The sequence below is a fragment of the Cryptomeria japonica genome, chromosome 11, assembly GCF_030272615.1.
Source record: "Cryptomeria japonica chromosome 11, Sugi_1.0, whole genome shotgun sequence".
NCBI classification, from domain to species: Eukaryota; Viridiplantae; Streptophyta; class Pinopsida; order Cupressales; family Cupressaceae; genus Cryptomeria; species Cryptomeria japonica.
Genome location: NC_081415.1, coordinates 337,982,684 through 337,999,846, shown reverse-complemented (window position 1 = coordinate 337,999,846; position 17,163 = coordinate 337,982,684).

Below are 17,163 nucleotides of genomic sequence, written 5' to 3'. Positions count from 1 at the left end.
TTCATCTTCATTGTGTGTCTTCTCCTTGGTCGTTGTTGTTGTCTTGTCATTGCTTGTTCGTGTTTCTTTCATCCTTCCTTTTTTGGGTTGATCTTTCATTTCCTTGTCCTTGTTTTCTTTTTTTTTGGTGTTTCCTATTTTCATAGTTTAGGGTTTAGAGTTAGATTTCATGCTTTCAATAAAATTGATTTTTATCGATCCGTAGGTTGTTTCCCTTGTTTCTCGTATTCTCAAAATCCTCAAAAATGAACCTCGGAACCCCAGAATCCTAAAATTACGAAATGTCTGCCTCTGGAGCATTGTCACGGAAGTGAGCAATGAGCGCTAGTTTCGTAACAGTTAAGTAGAACCCTGAAACCCTAAAATCCCAAAATACTCAATAATGGACCCGGAACCTCGAAATATCAAAATCATCAATAATGAACCCCAAAATCCTGAAATTACGAAATGCTTGCCTCTAAAGCACTGTCACGGAAGTGAGCAGTGAGCGATAGTTTCGTATCAGTTAAGTAGAACCCCAGAATCCCAAAATTTGAGAGTCCCTTATGATTTTGCTAATATGATAAAGTTGATTATGTATCTTTTTTTGCTTGTTATGAAATACCTACCTTTGGAGCACCGTTATGGAAGTGGGCAGTGAGTACTGGTTTTCTAACACTTGAATTAGACTTATGGAACCTTTCACCTCATCCCAAAAGAAGACTAGAGAGTACAGAGGAGGTTCTCAGAGTTTTTAAATTCAGAATGGAGTATATTGTTGAGCCACCAACCACTTCCATAGAATGTTTCATCAGCAATTACCAGAAATACAAGAGGAATGAAGGACAAACATGCAGTTAGAAAAATCCAAATCCATGTTGGAGAAGTGCCACCATCACAACCACTATAGGTTCAACTAATACTGGATGTCACACTTGCTTTTTGGACATTAGGTTTGCATGATTATGAAGTGTTGTTTCATGCAGCACCATTTTCTTAATGCTCACCCAGTCACAATTTCATAACAGTTAAGTGGAGTACCCAGGTACTGAATTGCATGTCGATTGTGTCTCCCATCATTTTGTAATGCTACTTTTGCATGTTGGATTACCATCACCACCACTACACTGGGACTTCAACTATTGCTCCAACACGTACCTTGATTATTGAGCAAGTTTTGCATGATTACAAAGTGTTGGTTCATACAACAGCATTATCATAATGCTCACCCAATCACAGTTTCATAACAGTTAAGTGGATTTCATTTTGGTGCTTGAAAACGGGTTCACACTGACACAAGGTAGAGACCAAGCTATCTCCTCTAAATATCTATGGAAAGTCGCTTCCAACTGTTAATATTCTTTAGACTTAGACCAACATCACCAAGGATACAATATCCTTCTACACTTTGGGCTCTTCAAAACCTAGGAGGGTGATCCCCATGCCAATTTGTGATTTCTACACCACACTCACATATTATACATGAAACAAAATAGATAATCTCATATAAAGGCTCAACAGAAAGCGAGAATGCTTAGGAATGGAAAATTCCTTAGTGATCCTCAACCAGTTTGGAGCATGATATGATTAAAAGCAAATGATAACATACATGTAAATGAAAATAAACTGATACTCAACAAATTATAGCAAATAAGTGGTGATTCTGAACAGAAAGTCAACACCAAGATAGTTGCTTAGCTACGATCAGTGCCTTACTTCATTGCGTACATGAATTCATACTACATAAAATGCATTTTGACATAATTTATCTAACAACATATAAACCTAAGATAATATAGCCTTGCAATACATCATATTTGCAACCCCAACCCAAAACTACTTATCAAAATCCCTACAAATATCCCTACCACTCTGCAATTCTAATCAAGCATTTAATTGGCCCATTAGACCAAAGCATGAATAGAAAATACACACACCACACCAGTGCAATGAATGATAAAATCCTTGATGATATACATTCAAGACATGATAGAATAATACACTGGAGAGAAATGGGTTTGAATTATATTTCTATTGAATAATTTGCCTGTCTCTGTCAAAATACAATTCATACATAACTCCTTCAAGAACCTACAAAAAATAGACATAAGACCCTTTCTATTTCTCTCTACAAATGACCTTTTACAGCTTTTTTGTTTCACCTAAACTTTGCTATTGGAACCAGAAATTCATATCACTCAAGGGACCAAAATCAGAACCCTGTCTCATAGCCTTGAATTCTCTTTTCTAAAAAACAAGAGAGCAAACAAGCTTCAGGCCAGAGAAGACACCTATCATCTCAAAATGATTACATACAAATGCATTTTGTTACAAAAATATTTCATCCTTGATTTCGCTCATAAAGGATCAAAGTCTGCGACCGCTTCTCTAAAACTCATGATGAATTTTACCGCTATTTCTGTCATACCGGTTCAAAAATATCTGCCACTAGAAGACAAAAATAGTTATATCAAATTGTTTGCAACCTTTATTAATCATTTAAATACATACTACTCCACGCACTATATTCTTCATCTGATGGCCAGTCAAAACTCATGACTTCATCAGCTTTTTCTCTATATGGAATATATTTAACGACTACTTTGTTTGCCTCTCTTTCAAAAGTTTCAACAAATGACCCTGTGGCAATTATTTTATCCATGCTATCCTCCAACATATCCATGTTTGGCCCTTCACATATCAACTCTACCTGGGTACTGATAACTCTTTCTGCCTCCTCCTTCCAAGATTGTAGAGGCTTGACTGCCCCTTATTCATCTTCAATATCTGGCAAAAGAGTTTGGTTGAACTCACTGAAACTTTTCATCAGTTCTCTTACCTTCCTTTCTATATTTTCCAACAAAATTTGGGCTTCCTGCATTGATTTTACCAACAAGTATGTTGGTTGGAGTGCATGTGGTCTCTCGACATGATACATAGAAGCCATGAACATTATTCTGAGCTCATTTCCTCTTTGCAACCATTTTGTAGACAAAGGAATTGCCACTTCTTTATCACCATCAAATTTTTGAATAGCATTAAATAACAAAGAATATAAGGCATGAACAATATTGAGTCTACTATCCACTTTCTCATTCAAATGAGTTAGCCTTGAACTAACTATATCCTTTTATTGCCCGACTGATTGATCTTCTTATTTTTTCAGCTTATTTTCTAATTCAACAATCTTTTCCAAAAGCTTAGACTGTATTGGTTCAGTTGATCTTGTGGCTTCAGGCTCATCATCATCATCATCATATGGGATTAATGACATACTAGGGAAACCAACACTTATATCAAGTTGAACTGCTTCTTCTTCCTGGACCACGGGTGATGACCTATATATTGATGGCTCAGATGGCCATGTAAGTGCAGGAAAGGAAATCTTTATTTGTCTATGCTCAAAGAGTTGCACTCTCGTTTGCAACTCCACACACCTTTCTTGAGATGCATTGTAATAATTGAATAGTTTATCAAACTTTCTCATCATCTCCGCCTTTTCCAAGGCCTTTCTTTTTGAAGTATCATGTGCCAACTTAACAAAATCAACATTCAACTTTGTAGCCTCTACGCTTGATGTGTCAGATGCTCTTGTTCTAATAAGGCCTCCCCTCAAATTGCGGTTTAAGTCACTGATGTTAGGCTTTCTAGGTCCTTCCTCTAGTGCCCATATTGCCAAGGTTGCATAATCATCCACAAAATATGATCCTTTTAATGCCAACCTTTCTTCCTCCTCTGAATTGAAATGTTGACTTTTTGATTTCCTGATTACATCAAAATCTAGTGCATCTGCTATGTCCCATTCTGGTAAAATCAGGACTCCAACCTGATTTATAATCTTCCTGCTCTCATCAGCAGTGATTTCCTTAAATTCTTCCATCATTTCATTCTTGACTTCTTCTTGATTTTCTTGATCAAAATTATCTGGCCTTTGGGCCTTTTTCTCAGTAATTCTTCTTTTGTATTCTTCAATCTTCATCTTCCATACTAGTTGCAGAAAGGTCGGGCTCCTCACAAAAGTATCATCTTCAAGGAATTTATCGCATGCCTCTTTTCTTGCGTCCCTAAAATCTTTTCCTTGAATATCTAAAGGAGTGATGTCCAACTCCAAATTAGGGGGCAAAAGAGGAACATTGAGTTGCATTTCTGTATTTTTTGCTATGAACATATCTTCCTCAATTTGTTCTTCATCCTTCCTTATAGGTGAAAAGGGCACAGGTGATAGTGAAGGACTTTTATCTGAGTCTTCAATATCAATGATCTTGATTCCTTGAAAAGGCTTTATTTGCATTTTCGGGGAAGGCTTTGTACTCATTATCTTTTTACCCTTTCTCCTTACTAGCCTTCCACTATCGTTGTTGCTCTCCTCTTCATCACTTGTTTCTTCTCTTTCTCTTTTCTTAGAAGATTCATGAATAGTTCTCTTTTCTACCATACCACCTACTCTTTGAGACAAAGGAAATTGTGAGAATGACTGTCGTCGGCCATGAACTTCTTCAAGTTTGGCCATCTTCTCCTTTAAAATTAACTTTAATTCATTGTAATTGTTCATAACAAAGTCGACCTTAGCACAAAATGGGGTAAAGTCCTTCACTAAATCATAATTTGGATCCATCTTTTGAATTGCAGTCCATAACTTTCTGAAGATTATCCGTTTTTATTTCCAACATTCTTGAGTGTTGAGATCAAATTCATTTCTAATTATGTCCTCAAGAAAGTTATGCTCATGAGTCAATAGACCTCCTTTTATTCTTGTTTTGAAGATATTATAGAACCCCTCAGGATCATTGTGTCTAGCTATACTCACCCCAAATGATATGGAGCAAAGAATTTATCAAAATGTCCATATCCTCCTTTCAGGATTACAAAATAAGAGATGATAGTGTAATCTGGGAAAATTGTTCCTTTGTCCCTTCCCTTTAATTCATTTTCATGAATGCATCCTATCTACCACATTACCTCAACAAAAACCATTCTCAAAGGAATGTTGAAAGGCAGTACATGTGGTTGTCCGGAGAAATCGTAGATTCTAATAACAGTTCTTACATGATAAGGGATAAAATCCCCCCAATTGTGCTCAATCCTGACAAGTGACAACCTCTCTTTGGGCCTTACAAAATAATGTAATCCTTTGATAATCCTTGGCGGTTAAATTGTCAACCTTTGCCTCAACTTAGAAGCAAAGTTGTTATCAAATCTTACAAAGCTAGCCTCTTGTCTATCCCAAGACATATCCATGCTCCAAAGTTGCACTAGAATCTCCTTATTGTCAATTGTCCTTTTGAGGTTTATGGTACCCTCAAAGTAATCTGCATTCCTAAATAGGAACAGATGCATGAGTAAATAATACCAAAAGAATTTAGCACTAGCCACTTCATTTTTAATATCCTGTAACCCCTCATGAATCTTTTCTTCAAGGTATGGGTAAAAGTCAAAAACCACTATATAATATGGATGTTGAATTTGCATGGCCATGTACATAAAATCAGGTGGCATCATTGTAATTGGATTGAAACCCAACACCTAACACAGGGAGAAAAAGGTATCCTGAAAATAAGGAGCAAAAGCACCAATAGGGAATAGCTCCTCTGAGCTAGGGCCAATATGGTATGTTGTGCTCCCTGCTCTAGCCAAATGCATTGGAAGGAAATTACTTCTAATTAACTCCTTCATTTTATAGTATTCTACTTTTAACTCATTCAGGTTTACTTGCACCAAGTTTGCAGATGGTTCATATAGGTCAAAAATCTCCTAGAATTCTTCCCTTTTGATGGTCAGCAAAATCTCTCTTTCATTTCCCCTAATAACCCTCGATACAGGGTCATATCTATTTGCAATAGCTTTGAGAAGATCAACATCCATGAAGACACCCGACACCACTAACTTACCCAAATCATACTGCCAGGGACAGGATAGTGAGGAATGCAAGTTCCTATGTCCATACCATAGTTTGAACATTTCTAATCTGGTCATTGGTATACTAACATCCGCCAAGCGGAACGCTTTATCGATTAACCCTTCTCGTAGGGTTTTTCCACTCACAAATCTTTGCCCTTGTTGTCTATCATTTGTCGAGGGCTTCAATTGGTCCAAGAAATCATCATAAAGATTCCTTTTCATGTAATCAATTTGCCTTAAATGTTTTCATGAGGGAGCCATCTTTTGAACTAGGGTTTTCTACTACAACTTCAAATTGAGAAAGAAAAGACTAGGGCTAACACAAGATTTAAATTACAACAATAATTTAAGCAAATTTCACTCTTCTCTGTTTAGCTTCTAACCCTAGAACAATTGAAATTATTTTCTTATAATTTCATGCACAATTTATAACATTAATTGTCTCAAGAACAAATGAAAAAGCTCAGACAAACTTACTATTTTGATTACACCAGAGGGATAGCGATTATGTGTTGCAAGGAGTTGTTTCAACCTTCTTCAGCAGTAGGAATATATTTTGGATCGCTATGAAATTATTTTACGAATCAAGAACAACTTTTAAGAGTACTTTTATTACTGCCTGGAATGAAATGCCAATGTCTCGTCTGCTATTACTACTCGCGTGAGCGAAACAGTGACTCTTAACTTTCATTTAAAAAGTTTAAAAATTGACCGTCAATCATCTTTCAAGTTGGCAAATCTTACGGACCAAACAATCTAACAGTTACCCTCCAATCTGGCAAGCGGGTCCATCCTTGGCATGATGTGGCACATCCAACTCACTACCTATTTCACCACTTGCAGTGACCCAAAAATTATCTTTCCTTGGCCCACCTTAGACACGTGGCATCATCTTGTGATGTCATGTTCCATAATCTCCTCGCATCTCTTGATCGCGGGATCACAAAAATAGTTGGATCTGCTTTCTGTTTACTTTCTAACTGCACCAGTCAGTTAATTATAGCCGCTAACTCTTGAGCATTTCTCAGACCGGAATTATAATATTACCGCTTGATATAAGCATGTGCAGAGAAATTCATTTTTATAAATTCGGGTTTTACTCGTTGGGAACCAGTAATATCAAAATTTGAAAAGTAAAACCATCGGCTCACCTTTCTCCGCTGAGCACACGTGGCATCATCTTGTGATGTCGTGGTCTTTATCATCCATGCAGTTTTGACCATGGGGAAGTGTGAATCGTTAGATCTATCCTGTCTTTATCAACTGGCCAAAATACTTAGAAATTTCGGACTTAGGAAAATTATGGGCGCAGGCACAAACTTTAAAAGGAGATTGACTATAGGGAAATTTTTCATGCGAATTAGGAAAATCATTTCTTAGACCGGTCTAACACAACTTAGCATTTAGGAAATAAAATGGCCCCACTAATAGTAAACAACCCTTGGCCTAAGTGGGAAAAAGTAATGATGGAACATAAAAGGCTCAATATTTATTCTTTTATATCAAGACTTAACCGAAAATCACAACCCCTAAAACCCTAAACCTTGAAACCTTGACAGAGGGCACAACAAAACCAAAATGACCAAAATTTTGCAAGACTTAATTTTAGGTCCTATCAGTTCACAGGTAGCGACTTGCATTTTTACATGATTACAAATTGTTGTCTCATGCAACATTGTTTTTGTAATGCTCACACAGTCGCAGTTTTGTAGTAGTTAACTAGAGTTCAAAGCACGAACTTACATTTTTGCATGATTACAAAGTGTTGGCTCATGTAGCACTATTTTTGTAATGCTCATCCAGTCGCAGTTTCGTAACAGTTAAGTGGAGTTCACAGGTAGCGACTTGCATTTTTGCATGATTACGAAGTGTTGGCTCATGCAACACTATTTTCGTAATGCTCACCCAATCGCAGTTTTGTAGTAGATAACTGGAGTTCAAGGAAGAGACTTGCATGTCAACTGTGACTCCTTGCTTTTTAGTGCTTAATTTAGATATATTTATTTTCTAGAAATTAGGGCAAGAAACTCTATAAATTAGAAATTTTGATTCATTGTAAGGGTCCACAAATTGATGATTTGAGGCCCACTTAGAGATTTTAGATTATTGTTATGAATTTGAGTAGTTTTGTGATACATTCTTTGGAGTTGATATAACAAATAGCTTATAGATTGCTTGGTCTATGCGTATGTTCTATGAATTTGTTCTTTGCAATCTGGTAATGTCTATTGTTTGAAATCGGCAACTTATTTTGGTCTTATGTTTTATTGCTTTATGAATCATATTGCACATGTAAGTGGTGTATGAGAATTAATGTGATAGAATGATATCGTGGTGGTATTCTTTCCATTAATTTGTGAGGTTGCATGACTTTGCATATTTATTGGAGGTCCCTTATTGAATGCTGGTTTGAATGATATTGATGATTTTTGGATTGCGGGGTGCTAATTGCGTAGTTCATTAAGTTGTTATTATATTGGTTTCATTGTTATTTTCTTGTTTCCTTGATCTATCTTTTGTAGTTTGTTTCGAAAGAGAATCTAAATCATAAAATACAAAAAAAAAAAGTTAAATTATTGGATGTTATTGGAATTTCTTTCAACCAGCGGGCCCCTTGATAGGTACAACTGCATCAACCATTGAGCTACCCATCACCATCGAGACCCAACTATAAAGACCTTGGAGTAGTTAATTTTCCAAAACTTATTTCTTTTCAGGATAAGTGGTGAGTGTTCACATAAATTACCTGACTATTGGTGAGTGTGTCAAAACACCCGTCAACATTACCCAGTTAAGGGATTTAATCTATTGCAATTGCTAGAGAGCAACAATGAAAAAGTGATTTGTTACTTGAACTTCTCATCTTGCTAAATCATATCCAGTTATGATTCACTATCTGCAACTCTCAAGAAGATCTCACTCTTCTCTGGTATGGCTTCACACTCTTCTCTAAGATCACCGACATAATAAACATCAACTAAGCCCACATAAATAATTCTTTCCACTAAGTCGGCCACTAAACCCTAAATTACATCATAGATCATCACATATCTTTACAACTCATTAAAAATCATCATGTTGATCATTACAATCAATTACAAATCAATATCAGTCATTGAATGATCATATGTCGTCACGGCAAGTTGATCTGGTACAAAATCAAACCCTTAGCTCACTCTGCTAAGCACTTTGCACATTCCCAAGAAATTCACTCATCAAATGCTCCAAAACATCTTTCAAACATTTCACACGGTTTGTGTTGCATTATCATCAACACATGAACTTGTTGTTGATCACCGCCATACCAAAAATCATTACCGGTTCTAAAACCCTTCTTAAACCCTGGCAAAACTTCATCAGAAAATAGAAACATGCCTTCTGATAGTCATCACAAGATGTGGTTCTGGTCAGATACTCATTATCATGATAAAAGCTTATATTCCAAACTACAAATCACCAATCATCTGCTTCAAGTAAAACATCTCTACATATATCAGTTAAAGTCCTATTTCACAGGCTTTTGTATATTGTCGGTAAACCTTGTCTCTGGTAGACTGAATCACTTAGATTACAAACCAAATATCAAGAAACATCAGTTAACATCATTTAACATCATTTAACATTAGTTGTCATCAATGACAACACAAATAATTGATCAAGTCATCTAATCACAAAATCCCAATCTCTTCATCACAAATAGTCTTCTATCCTCTACAAGTGCAGTCATCAGTCTTTAACTGCATCACCTCATCTGTATCAATTATGCCAATCATTCCAACATGCACAAATGTTAGTGAACATCAACCAAACAACAAAAAGTCAGTGAGTTAGCAATAATATAGTCACATAAATATTTTGGAAAAATGATAGTAAAACAGAAACCTCAAACACCCTAAAGCACAGTTCAAATTCGTTGGACTACATTGACATGTTGCGAACCCTCCATAGTTAATTTCACACCCACCATACTATGCCTCAAACTCTTTGTAGTAGGCAAAAAACCCATCATAGTTAATGACTTGAGTTCACAGATATGATAGTAAAAGGAATTAACACAAGCCTAACAAAGGAAGCTCGCCATAATTAATAGCAAACCTGCTAGAGTAAATTATGAACCCACTATAGTATGAAATGATACATGTAGTTTTTAAAAGCCTAACACAAACATAATGCTTAAAAAATGAACCCACTGTACCTACCCACAAACCCGCTATACTAATAAAAAAAATACAAAATTTTAAATGAACAAACCCAAGAGCAAAAAAACCCATAAATATATTACCTAGTCAAACCAACCATAGTTACATTCAAACCCGTAGGAGTAAGAAAAATAGCAGAAATTTTATACCTGTTGATGAATTGGTGGGAATGCGTTCCCTCTAGAGTTGGTAGTGAACCCACTAGAGTTGACCACGAACTCGCTAGACTGCGAAAGACATATCAGTGATAAAATGACCTCTGAAAATGCGTTTTTTGCCACCAAGTATCAAAAATTTGCAATCAAAAATCACTAAAACAACAAAAGAACATTAAAATGACCCATGAAGTGGGTCCCACTGGGTGTTCCATAAATATGTGAGTGAGAATCATGCGTGAAATAAAAGAGATTAAAAGCTAAACTAATTAACCAAATTACATACAAAATTATATCAAACACTCAAGATAAGAACATTATGGAAACAAAAATTGAAATAACAAATGAAATGAAAAATGCAAACCAAAATATGCTTCAAATTGATAGCTCTTCAATTTGATGTGTACTCATGACATTGCAGATGCTCGATTTTTCTCCATGATGATTGATACCAGATGTGTTGTGTTGGAGCTCAAAACTGCAAATTTTGTTAAACTCTAAGAATATGCCAAATTCTATGATCAAGTTCAATAATCATTCTTGGCCAACTAACAGAATGAACCAAATATGGTTACCAATCCCTACACTTCATGTTTTTCTAATACCTAGTTGGGTTTACCTTAAGTGAATTGTAGCAAATTTATCAAATTATATTGTACAACTTTGGCCTTTTAAGTAAACTAAAATGAAAATGTACAAAAATGTAAAATGTTGAGTGAGATCGATGCCTTCCTACTATTGGGTACAAAGTCAATTAATGCATCAAATAATCATATACATCACCATACTAGACAATTTTTAAATCCACACTTTGCATGAATTTATCAATTATCTCTATCTCAAGCTATTCAAACACTTAACTATTTTTGTGATTTACTCAAATATATCTTTCCTTGAAAGCATTATCCATGAAACCAAACAAAGGAATCCGAATCCTCTGACTAACTTAATTCAGCCTTGATGAACAAATTAATATAATTAGTAGTAGAGAACTAAATATATGATACTTGAGATAATTATAGTTAATTTAACCATACAACAAGTGAATGTGAATTCAAAGCATGCACTGATATAATGCACCACAACAAAAGTGTTTAATATAACTAAAATAAAGTCTGGTACAGATTAATAGAAAATTTCTTGCTTTCTACTTGAATATGATAGATATATTGTCCTTTAAAATAAAAACACTTCCTTTTATAAGGAAGAGCCACCTAATTTGAAACTGTATGTCTCATGATGAAATAACAAATCTTAATCACATTGTTTGTTTAACAATATCATGTCTTTACCCTTCTAATAAAAATAAATTAATAACCCCCAAGTGCTCAATGTAATCCTATTCTTTGTAAGTTTTGATGATGGTGATGAAATGCCTCATGACGTAGTCCTTCTTATATCGTTCGTCCATGATGATTTTAATATTTTTCAATACATGTGCCTTGTCATTGATATCTTTTAAAGCTTGAGGGAGCTCTTTCACCAACATGTATTTCCATTGGTCAAACAAAACTAGTGATCCATCATCACAATGCAGAGTGGTCGAGAGTCTCTTTGTGTCCTCTTTTTCAAGGTGTCCCATATCTTCCACAACTTCTTGAAATTCTTGATGTTATGCAAGCAAATTTTTAATCCTTTTAGAATTATCTGAGGACACAAGATCTTTAAGTTTCAATTTGTCCATATTTTCTCTCGTCTTCTCTCCAAGCTTGATATGCTCATCGAGATATTTCAAAGTGTAATATCAAAAATCACACCTTGTAAAATTCAGCGCAACAAATGGTGTCTTCCTCCACATCATCGGAGCTCGTGTACCTCCACTTTTGTCTTTTTGCCCACCTAGATCACTTCGTTGATTCCAGAGTGGGATCTTACCAACTCTGTCGACTTGTCATCCTCATAACACTAGCGCAACATAGAGACATTCCCACAACATGCTAGCGTCTTGCAAATCTGATAGTCTATAGGTGGCCATTTGAGCATTACACCTATGCCTAGAAGAAATCTAATGCCTCTACATGCACCTATCGATGTCAGTTTTCCTTCTAGGGCCTATATCTCTCTTGTTTAAAAGCATTTTAAAGGGATTCTAGATTATTTCTTGGAGGTTGAAGCTCTTGGTGATCTTCTTGAGCAATATTCACAAGTTTTCATAGGTCCACCATTGTTGCAAGCTTGGAGAGTAGACAACATTTTCAAAGAATCTTCTTTGGAGCCTCATACGAGAGTTATCTCTTTTGCTCTCTCTCTCTCATATTGTTTCATACATTCTCCTTGAATCTATATTTTGTTCATCTTTTATTATTTATTTTCTATCCTTCTTTAGCTTCCATTTCTTGTTGAATCTACTAGGTTGTCTGTGGAGGTGGAAATACCAAAACGGGGGTCTAATTGAGGCAAACTCCAAAACACAACCCCCAACATCTTCCTCCTTTGCATGTGTGTAGGTTTGTTTTCATGAGGAGCTCACTTAGAGAGAGGCTTCATATCTTGGACCTCTTGTGTTTTATCTTTTTCCTTACCCTCCATCCTTTTATTTTATTTATGATATCTACATATTGCATATCTTTCAGTTATTTGTCCTTCTATGCATTCATACGAACGTTTAGTGTCCTTCTATACGACTCTCTATTTTTTGTCCATACAGGACGCTAGCACATCACACTCTAGTCTCATATATGTGCACTTTTCCTATCCACAGAGACTTGTCAGGGCTGTTTGGGGGGCCTATCTATCTTCTATTAGCCTAGATTTGTTATTTAGTATCCCCTAGCTCACCCTTAGTGGTAGTATAGAAGAGGTATTGGAGGGTCAATTTGTTCTCTAAGATCCATCATCCTTGAGGTAACAAATTTCCTCCACTACATTTTGGTGAACCTAACGTGAAGCCAGTTTCCTTTTTGTATCCTGTATTTATCTTTTAGTTCATTGCATATATCTAAAATCTAAAAAAAAAGAGCATAGCTTGCATCTCCATTATAGAATTTGCATTCATTTTTCTCTATCTTTCTATTTAACAAGCTTTATTAGAAGACCAAACCCTTCATGTCCCTATAGTGTGGTCTCAATGTCGTGAGGCTTGTCTATGAGTTTTATGACCTAGACTACCACATGAGCCATAGTTAGGAGGAATTCTATATGGTGTTTCCCTCCCGATCATTATAGTCCTCCTTTATCCAACGTGATGATCAGAGATCCTTTGCCTGACCCAAACGGTCTTTTCATCTCTCATCCTCTCCAAATTCCTTTCATGGGAGACTTGTCAACCGCTAGTTCTCAGACTAACTCCCCAATGAACTCTCCACCACCTTCTCCTCCTATCATTGACCATGACTCTACTGTCACTATTGACTTTGACTAGATTCAGTCTCTAAAGGAGAACTTGAGATATTTTGAAGGGTTCCTTAATTAGGATAATGTTCTCCCTCGGGTTTGGAATGTGGTTAACACTCTAAGAGACATGCTTAACTCAGATAATAAAGGTTTAGAGATGTTGAGGGCATTGTCCATAATTGTTAAACACCATGTACCCTTGGGAGATCCACTCCCTCAGGATAACCATTTTGACACCTCTACTTCTCAGATTGGTGTTGACATACCGGGGTTGAATGTGCATATAGGGGATTCTACTTTTCCCAACATCAATGCCTCACACACTCCCTTGGGTTACATGGACATTTCTAGTAGCTTGACCTCTTCCTCTACTGCAGCTCATACCTCTATGGTCAATAGTAGTACTACATATTTCGGTGGCACTGGTCATCTTGGAGGTACCAGTGGAGGTGGTGGCACACATGGTGCACCTTCGCCTCCTCCACCCTCTAATCCTGTCTTGAACACTATCTTACATAACATAGGGAAGCTACATTTATAGCTTACAAACCCGGCCTCTTCTTCTGGCCAACACTTCTAATCAATCATCTATGCCTGCATACTATAGAAAGAGTCCCCTTGACATCACTATCTTGAACACCATCCTTCCTCCTATGGCTAAATCATTGAAGTTCGATAGGTTCAATAGTGATGGGGACCCTAATGTGCACATCGACTCTTTTATGACCATGTGCAACAATTACCACAATATGGACTTTGTATTGCTTAAACTGTTCTCATGGTCCTTTAAGCCAACCACATTAGAGTGGTATAGCTCCTTGCCAGATCATTCCATTTGTACCTTTGATCAACTTATGGATCTTTTTCTTCAACGATTTCAGGCTAATGTTGGCAGCACAATCACTATCACTGACCTTGTTCACTGTAAGAAAAAACCCAATGAAAAAGTCATAAACTTTATCTCGAGATATTAGTCAATCTCTACCACGATCCACTTTTCCCTACCAGATAGTGATTTGCAGAGGATGTTCATTGGCAACCTACAATCAAATTTGAGGGAGAATTTGTCTCTTAATTGTTATTAAAACTTTTCCAATATGTGCTCCACACTCACAGACTACCAACACACCATGACGCAATTCGAAGATTCTACTTCAAACCCTTGCGGTGGGTCTTTCGCAGGCATGTCCACAGAAGGGCCTAGAAAGAACAAAGTTGTAGCTAATGTTGTGGTTGTTCCTCTGATGGTTGCTACACAGAAATTAAAAAAATAATAGAGTCTTCACTAAATTAAATGACTCCTACTTAAGCATAATGCAATGATTGCTAAAAGATAATCTTATTACCCTTCCCGAGGTTAGACCATTGTCCGATAACATACCCTATCTATGTTGGTACAATGGGTCAAAATTTTGTCACTACCATCATGTACCTAGTCATGACATTGAGTGATGTTATCGTCTTCAAAATATTGTCCATGACCACATCGATAGTGGTGCGATTAAATTTAGTGAGCAAAAGCATAAGTCAAACAAGTTTGTTGATAAGACCAACAATGATTTGCAGATCTACACCAATTTGTTTCCCCTACATTCGGCAAATTTTATTTCTCCATCAGATCCTCCTTTAGATAATGGTCCATTTGTGAACATGGTCACTATCACTCATGTTTGTTTGCTCCCTAGCTCCTCTATACATCCTTGCTAAATTGAACATCCAGACTATCACAGGTGTGATGGTTGACCCATCATGAACATTCTATGTCATCAAGGAGGAAACTCTATTCATGAATGGTTGGCATAGGTGTGCATATGACGAATATGGAGCAACCCTTAGGAAGCATAATAGTTTCTTTATCCCTCCTTTAGGCAACATTACCTTGATGGTCCTCATCGGACCCAAGGCTATTTCATCAACCTTTTTTATTATTCCTAAGTTGAACCTTTTTTCGAGTTAAGTTGGGCATTCCCTGCCTAATAGCAGTGGACACAGTCCCCTCAATTGTGCATAAATGTTTGAAGTTCTCCCATGAGGGTTCAATCCATGTCATCTAGGACACTTGATACCAACACCCGTAGCTTGAGGATATTTTTTGTTGGATCATCTCTAGCCTACTTTGATGGGGCCCATGCTTCCCTATGGTGATTTGATGTACCATTCTTACTATCAGTATAAGACGGGGAAGTTGGCCTCTAAATCAGTGCAGCCTAGTTATTCGTTATCGCTTCCTGCATCGATTTTTGCTTCATCCATTTCAGTGCTAGAGCAGGTGGTGTCTTTTGCTCCTTCATCATCAGGAGTTGAGGTTAAACCCACTCCCTCAAGCAGACCTCCTCGTCTGTCTGAAACTGTGTGGCCTCCAACAGTGTCTTCTATTCCCATATCCACCCCTAATGTGAATAGGGGAAAGATGCCCACGACATCCAAGTCTATGATCTGCCCTCCCTTTGAGCTCCTGATCTTGGATAATATCCCTTGGCCTTCTTGTTATCCTAAGAGGAAGCATTCTCCTTTCTATCATTCATCTCCATTGGCTTCTTCTTCACAGCCAACGTCGACACCCCATGTTCCTTCAATCGTTCCTCAAGAAAAACGAGGTAGGGCACCCATCATTATGAATATTTTACTGATCAAATTTGTTGGGCCTTTTCCTATCCCTAACATGGTTTCAGAGGCCTTGCCCATAGAACATGATGCTCTTGAGTCCTCTCGGGCTTCAGTTGGTGGCCCTCATCTCTATCATAGAAATATCAACAGGTCATGGCTCGAGAGCGGGATGCTGCTCTACAATTTGTTGGTACATCTTCAACACCCAGTTTTGTTGCATCAGATTTTGTTTCGCCAACTACTCCTATTTCTACATCATCTTTGGTTTTACTTCTTGCTACTTCGGGGCCTATCAATGAACAACCCTCTAAATAGATGCAATTTTTCATTGCTTCTTCTTTGGAGCTACCCCTCATTACCCCCTTGTCAGACATACCTCCATTGTCTCAGCCCATTGATATGTTGTATATGTAGGTGGTTTCCAGCACAACTTTGTCTGCTCCCCCTATTTCACAGTCATTCCTAAATCAAAGTTTTCCTGGAGTCCTTCATCCTGCTACAGTTGATAGCAAACCTATTTCTCCTGTCCAGCCAAAATGCAAGTTTGAGCAGGGCCTCATCCCAAAGTTTCAATGGGGAAATCCTCACAGGTATGTTCCTCATCCCTTTTACTACCTGTTTTAGTGTCTACTACTTTGCCTGTTTCTATGTGTGTAGTTGAGAAGGCTTAGCCTTCTCTTGAGTTTGTCACTACCCCTCTTCTGAGGACCAACAATCTTATTCTTTATTCATCTCCTCCTGATGAGTCGCCTACTCCCTCTATGGAGGTTTTCTTGTTTGACTCCTTGGAGAACATCCTGGAATTGTCTACGATCTTTTCATGATTGTTGACCCTTGACTCCTCCAAGCTTGTGGATGTAGACATTGTTGTTGCTTCTTCCATCACCCTCGCTACTGGTGAGGTTCTTGGTGATGCTCTTTTGGTAGTCCTTCTCCAAGCCCATCCTCCTTCTCACTATGATCTAGATTGGGTGGATGATGATCTCTTAAGG